Genomic DNA, 13,313 nt, shown 5'->3' with positions numbered 1-13,313 from the left:
AAGTCATAAACAACCACATTTTCATAATTCAACACTCTGATCTCAAACACCTTCTCCGCTTTCCTCCCCAAGATCAACCCTTCTCCTTCACCTTGTGACCGAATTGAATCTGGAACGACCATTTCTTGGTTTAGGGCATAGTCTTACAGATTGATTTCTCGAACCTAAAAGCATTCCCATGAAGTGCATTTGTTTAGGGTTTGAACTCGTTTCTTATCAACACACCCCAAATTACCAAAAACGGCAGAATCAGTTTTTACCCCAAAACAGGAGATCAACTTCGGTTGTTGACACCATATTATTTATTTATTTTACTTTATGATTTTTGTTTTGGGGATCAATTTCGGTTGTTGACACCATATTTTGGGGATCAACTTCGGTTGTTGACACCATATTTTTCTTTCTTATTTCCTGTTTTTTGCATTTGGGATCATTTTTTGTTGTTGATACTATATTATGATGTCAACTTCGGTTGTTGACACGATATTATTATTATTTTATTTTTCTGATTTTTGTTTTGTATTAACTTCGGTTGTTGATACCATATTTTGGGGATCAACTTCGGTTTTCGACACCATATTTCTTTTTCTTATTTTCTGATTTTTTTTGTTCGATCAACTTTAGTAATTGACACAACCGGCGGTGGCGACGATGGACTGGCGGCGGTGACGATGGACTGGTGGTGATGGCAGTGGAGGCGGTAATTGTGAAGGTGGTGGAGTGGTGGTGGCGGTTAGTAGGTGGTGTTCGTTGAGCGGTGGTGGTGGAATGGTAGTTGAATGTTGGTGGTGGTGGTGGATATGCAGTGTGGTGCTAATGGTGGTGGAATGGTGGTGGTGGAGGCCGTGAAATGGTAGAGAAAGAACTTTGTTATATTTTGAAATAATAAAAAACATTATATGAGTGAGGGTATTAAGGTAATCTATTTTTAAATGGATAAGTTTTTTAAATGATAGGGGTATATTTATTGTTGTATAAGGGTATATTTTTTGGGTGTTATAACTATGGGTATATAATTAATATACCCTTTCGAGAAATATATAAATGAAATAAACTCGGCTCGAAATTTCAAATGTGTATAATGTAAAAGTATATATAGCTATGCAACTTAGTCTCTTTAGAAGGTAGAACAGAATAGACTTCTGATTGATAGATAAGTTTTAGTCTCTACATACTTTTTGTTGGTGAAGTTCCTCCAAGCTCTTCAGTAGATCTTCTTCTTCAATTGGTGAACGCCGTGAAGTCAAATGCTTAACTACACACTTTTATCCTAATCCGAGACATAGCTATAAGTAGACTAGAAATCAAGTATGTTTTGATCAACTAAACTTGACAAAAAAAAACCTTGAGATAGCAACGCTTGCGAGTTCGACCGAGCAGTGCTCTAACAATCTCCCTCTTCGTCAATTTTAGTGACAAAACTATCAATACATATGGATTTCAAAATAAATAAACTTTGTAAATTCTGATCCATCATGATTGATTTCCTTGGCTCTTCAACTTCCTTGAATTCTTGGTTACTTCAAGTTCTCCATCAATTATGAATGTGATCAACTCAGCATCAGTGTTGTTGAAGATCCGTAGCAATAACAATATGAAAATAAAAGTTCTCAATCATTGTTATTCAGTGTCATAGTATTATTATATAGAATCAAAGTCCAATTGCATCACAACTTTGAAATAATACTACAGTGATACGTATCACCCTCCCCCGGTCAATACTTCCATATTAGAATGGAATCTACTCCCCCTTTTTGTCAATATAAATTGGCAAAGGTACGAAAACTATGGGATCATAATGAACTCACAAAAGATAATTCATGACTAAAAAGAAACATATCAACTTTCTTTCGATGATTTCACATAGTCGAAACATAGTGTATTCATCAAGGAGTTTATTAAGATATAATTTAAACCCTTCAATTTCCACAGCCATTCTCCCCACAAAGATATGGCAATTAAGGACAAGTTCATCTAAGAACTATCCCTCATTTGATGTCATTCCAAAGAGAACAACATGAGAGACCTTACTTTTACAATAAAAGAATGATTTCTTTGGACGTGATTTATTAATGTCCAAAGTATCATCTAGTAAACTAAACAAAAGAGAACCTTTATGATTAGTTTAACCGGAAACACTCAACATAAGAAAACTTACGAAGTAAATACAGTGCTTTCACATAATAGTGGATCACAGAAAGATCAATACTGCGGAATTTCTCACAATGTTCATTCTATATTTTACCAATATTTGCATAAAGACATAATAGACTTAACTTTTGAGCATATATGAGATAACAACACAGTTCACGAACGTAAATGCATATCTATCTCATAAGACATTTGCAATATATATAACCAATAAGATTAAATACTGCAAGATCATCTTCCAAATAACTGAGAATTTTAATAAATAAATCTAAAACGTTGAAAATAGCTATGTGTAATCACAATATTTACTATACCAAACCCTAGTTATCCTTCTTAAACATAAGAATAAATTCTCATAAGACATTATTTAGACAAAAACTACTAAAAGACTCAAAGAACACTTTCGGAATCTTCACGAGTTTTACGACCTTTGAGTTTGTGATTGACATCATCTACTGCTTCTTCGGAAAAGATATCCTCATTCAGAAGATCTTTAACATGCGTCTTCATGAGAACAATGTCAGAAGTAACCTTTTTCAACTCAATTCGTAGCACATCAAGACCTTTCACAATACCAACGAGCTGCAGTTTTGCTTCCTCAAAGTATTTAAGAAAATCATGAACAACTTCAGAAAAAAACATCTCTTCACGCTCTACATCTCGATGAGTATATGCATAATAGCAGGAGACATCAAGATAGTCTTCAGAGTTTTGAGATTTGACAATGTCATCTTCTACTAGTGTTCTTTTCTTCTTCCCTTTGGATCCGTAACCAATACTCTTATCAAGAAATCCTTTCATAAAATCGCAAGTTTGAGAAGGAGTAGAAATTCTTGATATAATAAATAACCTAGAGCGAGAAAACTCAACTCAATAGGATAGGTAGATAAACGGTTTCAATGGGAATATACATTTTTTTAGGTTTTTAGAGTTGGTTCGTGATATGCAAAAAATAGGTGCCCGTACAAACATCAAACTTAACCCACAAGATTTTAAATGGTTATAGATTGCTTTTAGAGAGCACAAAACAGATACTATAACAACCAATTTTCATGGCACAAGAAATTTGCGAAGTGAAACAATTGTCACAGATCGTAGATCAATAAATATATATTCTTCGGAGAAGAGGAAAAATCTAGAGCACAAGAAAAATTTAATTGTCTTCTCAACATTCCAAAGTTGATTGTACAATAGTCAAGTCATACGAATTTGAAAAGAGACAAGATTATCACATCTAGACATAAACTGATTCCCATCAGAAGCATACCTGATTATTAACATATCCTACTCAACAAGATTTTTATGAGTAAGATTCCAAACCTTGTGATTAATTAACACAATAATGAACATTCTTGTAATGACCCGACCCTCCACCGATACTGTCCCCACTTAGCCACTGCGGTTATCAGGCAGTGTGGAGTTTTCAACGGGCATCCAACAACAACTTCCCAGGAGGTCACCCATCCATGGATTAATCCCACACGAGAACACTTACCTGTAGAGTTTTCTGCCAACTCTGGAGCCAATTGTGCTGAAAAGGCCTCGGTGTTAGGAAAGGACAAACCATTACTTATATTCCTTTCGACCAACGACTGCCGAATATCGGAGTATAAAAATATTACTACCTTATATTAGATCCATCCTCGGCTCCGGAATATACACAAGCCCAGATCTCCGATGTTCCCTGCCATGATGAGACAAGCACCTGGATCAACCCCGTCCAACGTACCTTCCCACCCTCGGCTGGTGACCCGCTGTCAGCTCTGATACCATTTTTAATATGACTTGACCCTCCACCAATACTGTCCCCACTTAGCCACTGGGGTTATCGGGCAGTGTGGGGTTTTCAACGGGCATCGCTGCGGTCATCTAGCAGCAACTTCCCAGGAGGTCACCCATCCCTGGATTACTCCCGCCTGAGCATGCTTAACTGTAGAGTTTTATACCAACTCTGGAGCCAATTGTGTTGAAAAAGCCTCGGTGTTAGGAAAGGACAAACCATTACTTATATTCCATTCGGCCAAGCACTGCCGAATATCAAGGTATTTACAATTCTGCCCATCAAATGGATAGTATTTCTGTTTGAACCATTTTTTTAACTCTTGTTTTTGGAGGATTCTCTTTTTGGTATGAAAAATTATCATAGAACTTACTATCATCAAAGTATGAGACTAAGTTAGAACCCTTACCTGAAGAAGTTTGTCTGGTGGAATATGACAGCTTTTCAGTGAGATCTTTATACCCTTCAATTATTAGTTTCAGATTGTCTTCCGTAGATCCATTGTGATTAGCTTCTTATGGTATTCTTTTCGCACCTTAAAAGTCATCCTGAACTCCAGTTTGGAAAGGATCCTTTTGAAACTTCCTTGACCGAAACGTGTTAAAGCTACTATTATAGGTTCGAACATTAGAAGAGCAAACTGAACTGATTTTCCTGGAAGATTTCACAGGTAAGTACTAAAACCGATTGGTTTAGACATACGAATATCAGCTACACCTTTGAGAATCAATTCTAAGGTGTGTTGGATCCGGCCAATATGTGTTAGAGCACTGCTCGGTCGAACTCGCAAGCGTTGCTATCTCTAGCTTGTTTGTCAAGTTTAGTTTCCAAGACTATAAGTCTTAATTTCTAGTCTACTTATAACTAAGTCTCGGATTAGGATAGTAAGTGTAGTTGAGCATTAAACTTCACGATGTTCATCGATCGAAGACGAAGAACTACTAAGGTGGGGTTGTGGAACTTCATCAACAAAAGGTATGTAGAGACTTGAACTCATCTATCACTCAAAAGTCTATCTACTCTATCTCCTATTTGAGACAAAAGTCATATGCTATATAGACTTCAATTATACACATTTGATATTTCGATCTGAGTTTTACTTGTTGATCGCTGTCGTATGCGTCAAAAATAAATTACACTTTCTTACTACTCAAAATATATAATATAGCTAGGGCAAGAAAGGATCGTTCCCACAGAGAGGTCTTGAGTTGTCAATATGTTTCGGTTTCCTATATAAAACAATGGGGAATTTTCTGATTTTATGTAAAAAAATTAAGCTAAAAGCAAAACAAGAAAATCAAACACGCAAATCAAGGATATAATGATATTGGTCAAATATTCATCTTCATTCACAACACATGTTCTTGTCATAATAACTAGAATTGATTTTTAATCTCTCATTATCAAAAGCCCTAGAATTCCTCTTGTCATCAATAAACACATTAAAATATGTGAATATGAATTCTACCAAGGAAACAACGTAACGTGTAAAAGCACTAATCAAGTTTAATTCCAGAGGAGCAATAAGATTTATGAAATAAGTCTAATCAATGCAATTGAACGTGGAAAGCACACTAATTCAATTTAGCAAAGGTTATGGTTCACATATGATTATTAGGATATATCACTACAAGCAATAACCATATTTGTGCTACTTGTATTCAAGATGCATCACTTTTACGTATGAAACACCCTAAACTATCTATAGATATGAATACGAGTTCAATCCATTGGACACTCAACTAAACAAATATTCAAATAATACATGGTGATATGTATAGTGAATCACGATTAATGATTATGAGACAAAACTAATCTATTAATAAAATAAGCATGCTTTGTGAAATCAAATTAATCCATAACCAATAATACGATTAACTACTCATGTTAATGGAGTTCATCACAAGAATAAAGAGAAAACTCATGTTTCTAAACCCTAGAAAAAAAGTAGAAGAAAAGATACTAGAATAGATGTTTCTCTTTCTCTTTATAGACCTCAAATTCCAAAAGGATACTCTCCCAAAATTAGGTTGAGCCTTCACAATCTTCAAAAGTCCATCTCCCAATGGTCCACGAAGCCCATAAAACCCATGTGTAGAAAATAACCTATCTGGAAATTCCTGTCAAAACTGGTCACCAGCTTGCTGGCGTCATCGCAGGAATTCGGTCATTGTCGCCAGAATCCGGTCATCTGAAAACTACTCTGATCACATGAGATATCTGAAACTGTCACCCGACAATATATATACTTCCAGTAACTCAACTCTTCTTTTCTACAGTTCATACATTCGCATAATCCATCTAAGCCAATTCCTTGTTCTTGGGAAAACGTGCCCAAAAGCGCGACTCCAAACACATATATCCCACTGTCAACTTCCGCATCAGGCTGGTTCTACCTTTATGATTGACTCAAACTTTATGATCCATGCTCTGATCTCTAAAATCTGAAATTAGTAACACCGGCTCGCCGTTCTTGTTGTGTTGTCGCACAGTCTGCGACATTTCAAAACTTGTTCAGGCCAACTCTCATTCTATCATTCAACTCATTTATTTCAAACCCACTGCATCATAAGTAGCCACCAGTTAGCTTCATTGCTTGCTTCTAGCAGTCATTGGCAGCAACAATTTATCACCTGCATTCTCAATCCATTCCAGAGACATATCACTACTTCCCTATAATGCACAGACTTAACACATCCTGCACCATTCAAACTGCATCATCTCCTTGCACTTTCTGTAGCTTGTCCATCATCGGACACCTGACCTGAACTGCCAGCTTTATCTCACTTCATATCTGTTAGAGCACTGCTCGTTCGAACTCGCAACCGTTGCTATCTCAAGCTTGTTTGTCAAGTTTAGTTGCCAAAACTATTGTACTTATAGCTAAGTCTCGGATTAAGATAGAAAGTGTAGTTGAGCATTAGACTTCACGGTGTTCATCGAATGAAGACGAAGAACTACTAAGGAGAGCTTGTGGAACTTCATCAACAAAAGGTATATGGAGACTTGAACTCATCTATCACTCAAAAGTCTATCTACTCTATTTTCTATTTGAGACAAAAGTCGTATAGCTATATAGACTTCAATTATGCACATTTGATATTTCGAGCTGAGTTTAACTCGTTTAAGCTTTTGATTTAACCAATTTCATCTTATATTCTTGACAAAAGTCAAAAGATGATCATGTGAAAATCTCCTTGTAACATATTACATGATTTTTGTGAGACAGTCATTTGATGTAGGCTCGGAATGTTTCAGATTGATCATTCAATCACTTGAAAGTTGCTTTGAAGCTAATAGTTTGTGTGAGATAGCTATTGTCGTCTTCCGAGAATATTTCAATGATTGAAATGGAGTTTAGAACAATTTGATATAAGAATAGTATGCATACTTGCATATATGTAATCCAAGTCCATGAACCATAGTATGCATACCCGTATATGTACTGGTTGATTTAGTGAAAGTCCAGGAACCTTGTACGCATATCGATACACGTACTGGCGTGAGGTTCAGGTCCGAGAATTTCTGATGAGTTTGGAAGGTATGCGTACCCACTCGCATACTGGCGAACCCAAACTTGGTCGGGGTACTTAGGTATGCATACCTGTATGCATACCTGAGTAAGTTAAGTTCTAAAATCGATTTGTTCATGAAATAATACTTTTATATAATAAGGAATGCAATCTTTTGCAAACCGTGGCTATAATGTTCATGACTTGATTCGAGTGAATCAAAATCTATTTTGCTTCAATTGTGTCTTGTATACTTCTATGAGAATATAAACAATTGAACAACTCTAGAACTAGTTTCATTTGAGTGATTTGAACTATTTATGGTTAAGATGAATGAGGTTGATATGAAAGTGTTCATATGGATAACTTCGGTTAACTATTATTGAGCCAACAAACGTGCACACGTTTAGGTATGGTTACTCATATCTAAATGAAGTCACTTTTCATTTGTGTATAACAAGATAAGTTTGATCTAACGGTTGAAAGATATTAGCTTGAGTTTAGTCAGGTTTTCATCTAACGGTGAATATTTAATGCTTTGTTACCAAGGTAGCTTTGATTGCAAACCCTGATTTGAACACTATATAAATGAGAACTCTGGCAACTGGGAAACCTAATCCCTACACCTCATTGTGATACTACTAGTTGCGACTAGAGTCGATTCTCCTTTAACCTTAGGTTTTTCACGAAACCCTATGGGTTAACGACTTGAAGATTTCATTGGGATTGTGAAGCCAGATCCAACTATTTTCTCTGTAGTTGCGTGTTCTGATCTTGATGTTTTCTATCGTGATTGATTACTATCTTTTCTAATATTTGCTCGAGATTTAATCTCTGATAGGCAAGATAAAAAGTAGTCAAAACATCTTCGTCTCATCGTTTGTGATTCCAGAATATCTTGTTTCGCTACCATACGATTAAGATTATTGTGAGGTGATTGATATTTCTATGTTGTTCATTGGGAATATAAGTCCGGTATATCACTTGGTTCCTGTTCACCTTGATTTATCAAAAGACGGAACAAAACTCATAGGTTTATCTGTGGGAGACAGGTTTATCTATTCAATAGAATTTTCTGTGTGAGACAGAATGGTTTATCAAGTCTTTGACTGGCGTGGTTCTAGAGGCGTAAGGAATGCGACTGTACCTTGATCAATGTGAGATTGGTTAGGGTTCAACTACATTCCAGTACAAAGTTAACTTGGAATAGGCTAGTGTCTACAACGGCTTAATACAGTGTGGTGTTCAAATCTGGACTAGGTCCCGGGGTTTTTTTGCGTTTGCGGTTTCCTCGTTAACAAAACTTCTGGTGTATGTGTTATTTCTTTTCCGCATTATATTTGTTTATATAATTGAAATATCACAGGTTGTGCGTAAATTCAATCAATTGTAAATCCAAACTTTGGTTGTTGATTAAATTGATTGACACTTGGATATTGGTTTTTTTATTCCGTACAAGTTATTTCTTATATTCAATCGGGCTCGCAAATTCCTATTTGTTTGATTACGGATTGAATTGAGAAATAGAGATATAACTCTTTGATATATTTTTCTTAAGATTGAGTCTGACTGTCTAGTTGATTCTCTTGAAAGTATATTGGAGTTAGTACATACAGATTGCTAAGCGAAATATTGGGCGTGATTGTTAGACCCTCGCATTTTCAATTAGTCTCAGAGCAGGCAAACACGTTTAAGACCTTGTAAGTCTGTGTTTGTAGCGATCTGACTTTATGGACAGAAGTGTTATCTCTATAAACGTACTACCAGTCTTCGATGGCTCGAATTATTTATGGTGGAAATTTTTTATGCGTGCCTTTCTTCAAGCGCGTGATTTTCAATCATGGGTTTACGTTGTTAATGGTTATAATCCTCCAATGGTTACAGTAGACGGTGTCTCTATTGCAAAGGATATTGGTAGACATGAATCTAACGAGATCCTTGCTGCAAAGCAAAATTCTGGCGGTTTAAATGCTATCTTACACGCCATTACCCCGAATCTTTAGCACCATGTGACTACTTGAACTCGATCTAAAGATGCGTGGGATATCTTAGAAACTGTGTTCGAAGGGAGTACTTATGAAAAGGAAGCTAGGCTTCAATACCTAAATTCTGATTGGGAAAACCTTCGTATGGCCGATGAAGATTTTGATGAGTTTAATCACAAAGTGTCTGAAATTGTTAATGCATCTTTTGCATTAGGTAAGACTATTCCTGAAAAATACATTATGATAAGAATTCTCAGATCCTTTCCAGCCAAATACGATGTCAAGAAACATGTCATCGTTGAAGGAAATAACCTTGATACTCTGTCCAGAAATTGTCTGGTAGGAAAGCTAAAGACTTTTGATATTGAACTTAGTAAAAGAGAAAAACTTTGAATGAGTTGCAATTCCGTTGTTACTTCTGATGTAAGTTCTCTGTGTCCAAAATTGATTGATTTAAAGGATGAGAATTGCTTTAACTCTACTCTTTTACTGTGTGTACAACAGTTAAAGAAAACTCTTAGAAGAAGAAAAAAAAGGTCTCGTAAAAAATCTTCCTCAATCAATGAAATGGATAAGAAAGTTCATAAAAAACTATAATAATGGAACTTTTTCCATATGCTACAAATGTGATCATCACATTTATGGTGTCCCTGATAAGGAAGTGAGTGAGATAACCAAAGCATGGATGTCAACTCTTGACTACTGTCCGGAGGAAGAAGTCTGTGAAATCTCTCTCACTTATTTTGCAGATAATCACTCTTGTGCTTCCGACATCTATGATTATTCCACGATAAACAATCAAACTTCTCCAGAAGAAAAATTCGATCTCTTGACCAAACGTCTCTACTTGGTTAAGAGAAAACTTTAACAGGAAAAGGAAGTCTGGATTAAAAGGATTGAAAATCTGGAATGTCAACTGAAAACATTAAGACAAGAAAATGCGACTTCTCACAATTTTGATGTTAAAAAGAAATATCGATACTCTTCGATAAGTTCTAGCAAAACAAATCAGCATACTAATCCTGTGAGTTTGTCGTGTTCTAATCTCTCTCTTGATGAAAAATACATGGTTAACTTCACAGCTTATTGTGAGTATACCTTGAACGAAAATCAGGATTACCCAGAAACGGATTGCACAAAGGTTCTTAAAAAATCTTCTTATAAATCACGATTTCAGAAGAATAAAAATAAATCTCATAAGAAATCTATGTCACTTTCTAAAGAGATTTTCAGAACCATTCATAGTATGCAAAAATCAATGAATAGTCTGTTCAGAAAAATAAAAGGAAGAAAAATATCCTCTTCGGATTCTCACTTCACAAAGAGGAATCTGAAACAAGGTTTAAACAAATCATTCTCCTCTCTTGTGAAACCTCCCGATCCTTCTTTAGGTGGGAGAAGTTACTCTTTGTAAGTTTTGAGATTTTTCTTGTCTATTTTCCCTTGGACAAGAACAATAATATCCAAGGGGGATGTGAAAATATTTTTGCTTACTTGTTCGTGTATAGCCAAAGAAAAAAAAAACCGTTTCTGATCACTTGGATGTTTTTCCTATCTCTTTTAAGTTTCTGTTAGGGTTTTTATCAAAGGTCTTTTTGGGAATTTATCTCATCTCTTCTTCCTTTTTAAAGAGATTTATTTCCCCTAAGCAAGCATTTCATTTACCGTCTCTAGCATGTCCTCTTCTAGTCTTTCCAGTAAATAGGATGATGTATGGAATGTTCTCTTTCCTTCTAAGAAAGTTCGTTTTGGTTCTTCTAATAATGAGATGTGTCAAGATAAACGTGATTCATCCTCTGATAGAAATCCTTCTGGTTCTCATTTTGATAAACTCTCATTAACCATGAATCTTGTCTTGGATAAAGTACAGGCGTTGGAGAGTGAACTAGAATCCTCTATCAAAAGACTTGAATATAAGATGGATAATCTTGAATCCAGGATTAATCTAATTGAAGATGAACTTGATGACTATAGGGAATATGAGAAGAGTCTTCAAAGTAAGTGAAATGATTTTTGGTTCTTGCTTAAAGTTATTTTGTCTAGGAAACTTCTTATGAGAATTTATTCTTGTGTTTTAAGAAGGATAACTAGGGTTTGGAATACCAATTATTGTGAGTACACATAGCTATTTCCAACGTTTTTCATCTTGCAATGTTTTTAGATTTATTTATTTAAATTCTAAAGTTTATTTGGAAAATGATTTTGCAGTATTAATCTTTATGGTTTTAGCAACTTTTTATGGGATATGTGTGTTTGCGTCCGTGAACTATGATTGTCCCATATTTGCTCAAAAGTTAAGTCTATCATATGTCTTTATTGATAAAAGATAGAATGAACTTTTGACAACATAATATAAGCCTATTATGTCATTATGCAAAAATTGATGGAAGATAGGATGAACTTTTGTCTACAAAGATTAAGTCTATTATGTCTCTATGCAAATATTGATGAAAAATAGAACGAGTCTTTGAATATTCCTCAGTATTGGTCTTTCCCTAAACTACATCTTTATGTAGATACTGTTCGGCTCCATAAGTTCTCTTATGTTGAGAATTTCTAATCATGGGATCTCTTGTGGCTAATTTAATTGAGTATTTTGGATACAAAATCATGTTTCATGTGATTTGTTAATGTCCAAAGAAATCCTTCTTTTCTTGTGAAAGTAAGGTCGCTCTTGTTGTTCTTTCGGGAATGACATTTTATGGGGGAGAGTTCTTTAATTGAACTTGTGCTTAATTTCCAAATATTTGTGGGGAGTGCGTTTGTGGAATGTTGTAGGAGTTTTCTTGTATTTGTACGAACTCCTTGATGAATACACTGGTTTCGGCTATGTGAAATCATCGAAACCAAGTTGATATGTTCTCTTTTGGTCATGAAGTATATCTATGGAAATTTCATTAGGATCCCACTAGTTTTCGTACCTTTGCCAATTTATATTGACAAAAAGGGGGAGAATTAATGTGTAGTTCACACAACAAATACACATGGTTTACAGATCATTATGTAAGGGATAATGGTTTTCATATGAGATGAAGTATTGACTTAGGGGGAGTGATGTATATCGCCAGAGTATTGTTGTCAAAGTTGTGATACAATTGGTCTTTGATGCTGTGTAATAATACTATGACACTGTATAACAATGATCGTGAGCAACTATTTTCTCATTGTTATAGCTACGGATCTTCAACAACGATGATGCTGAGTTGAACACGTTTAGAATAACTGGAGTACTTGGAAGTGACGATGATTTCGAGTAATGTTGAAGAACCAAGGAAATCAAACATTTGAATTGAGAGCTACAAAGTTTATTTTTTTGTAATCCATATGTATTGATAGTTTTGTCACTAAAATTGACAAAGGCGGAGATTGTTAGAGCACTGCTCGGTCGAACTCGCAAGCGTTGTTATCCCAAGCTTGTTTGTCAAGTTTAGATGCCAAAATTGTAAATCTTGATTTCTAGTCTACTTGTAGCTAAGTCTCGGATTAGGATATAAAGTGTAGTTGAGCATTAGACTTCACGGCGTTCATCGATTGAAGAAGAAGAACTATTAAGGGGAGCTTGTGGAACTTCATCAACAAAAGGTATGTGGAGACTTGAACTCATCTATCACTCAAAAGTCTATCTACTCTATCACCTATTTGAGACAAAAGTCGTATAGCTATATAGACTTCAATTATGCACATTTGATATTTCGAGCTGAGTTTAACTCGCTTACATATTTCTCGAAATATGTGTCCGTAAGCTTTCGCTTTAACCAAGTTCGTCTTATATTCTTGACGAAAGTCAAAAGATGATCATTTGAAAATCGCCTTGTAACATCTTACATGATTTGTGTGAGACAGTCATTTGATGTAGACTCGGAATGTTTCGTATTGATCATTCGA

The sequence above is a fragment of the Papaver somniferum genome, chromosome 6, assembly GCF_003573695.1.
Source record: "Papaver somniferum cultivar HN1 chromosome 6, ASM357369v1, whole genome shotgun sequence".
NCBI lineage: Eukaryota > Viridiplantae > Streptophyta > Magnoliopsida > Ranunculales > Papaveraceae > Papaver > Papaver somniferum.
This window is presented reverse-complemented; position numbering follows the sequence as displayed.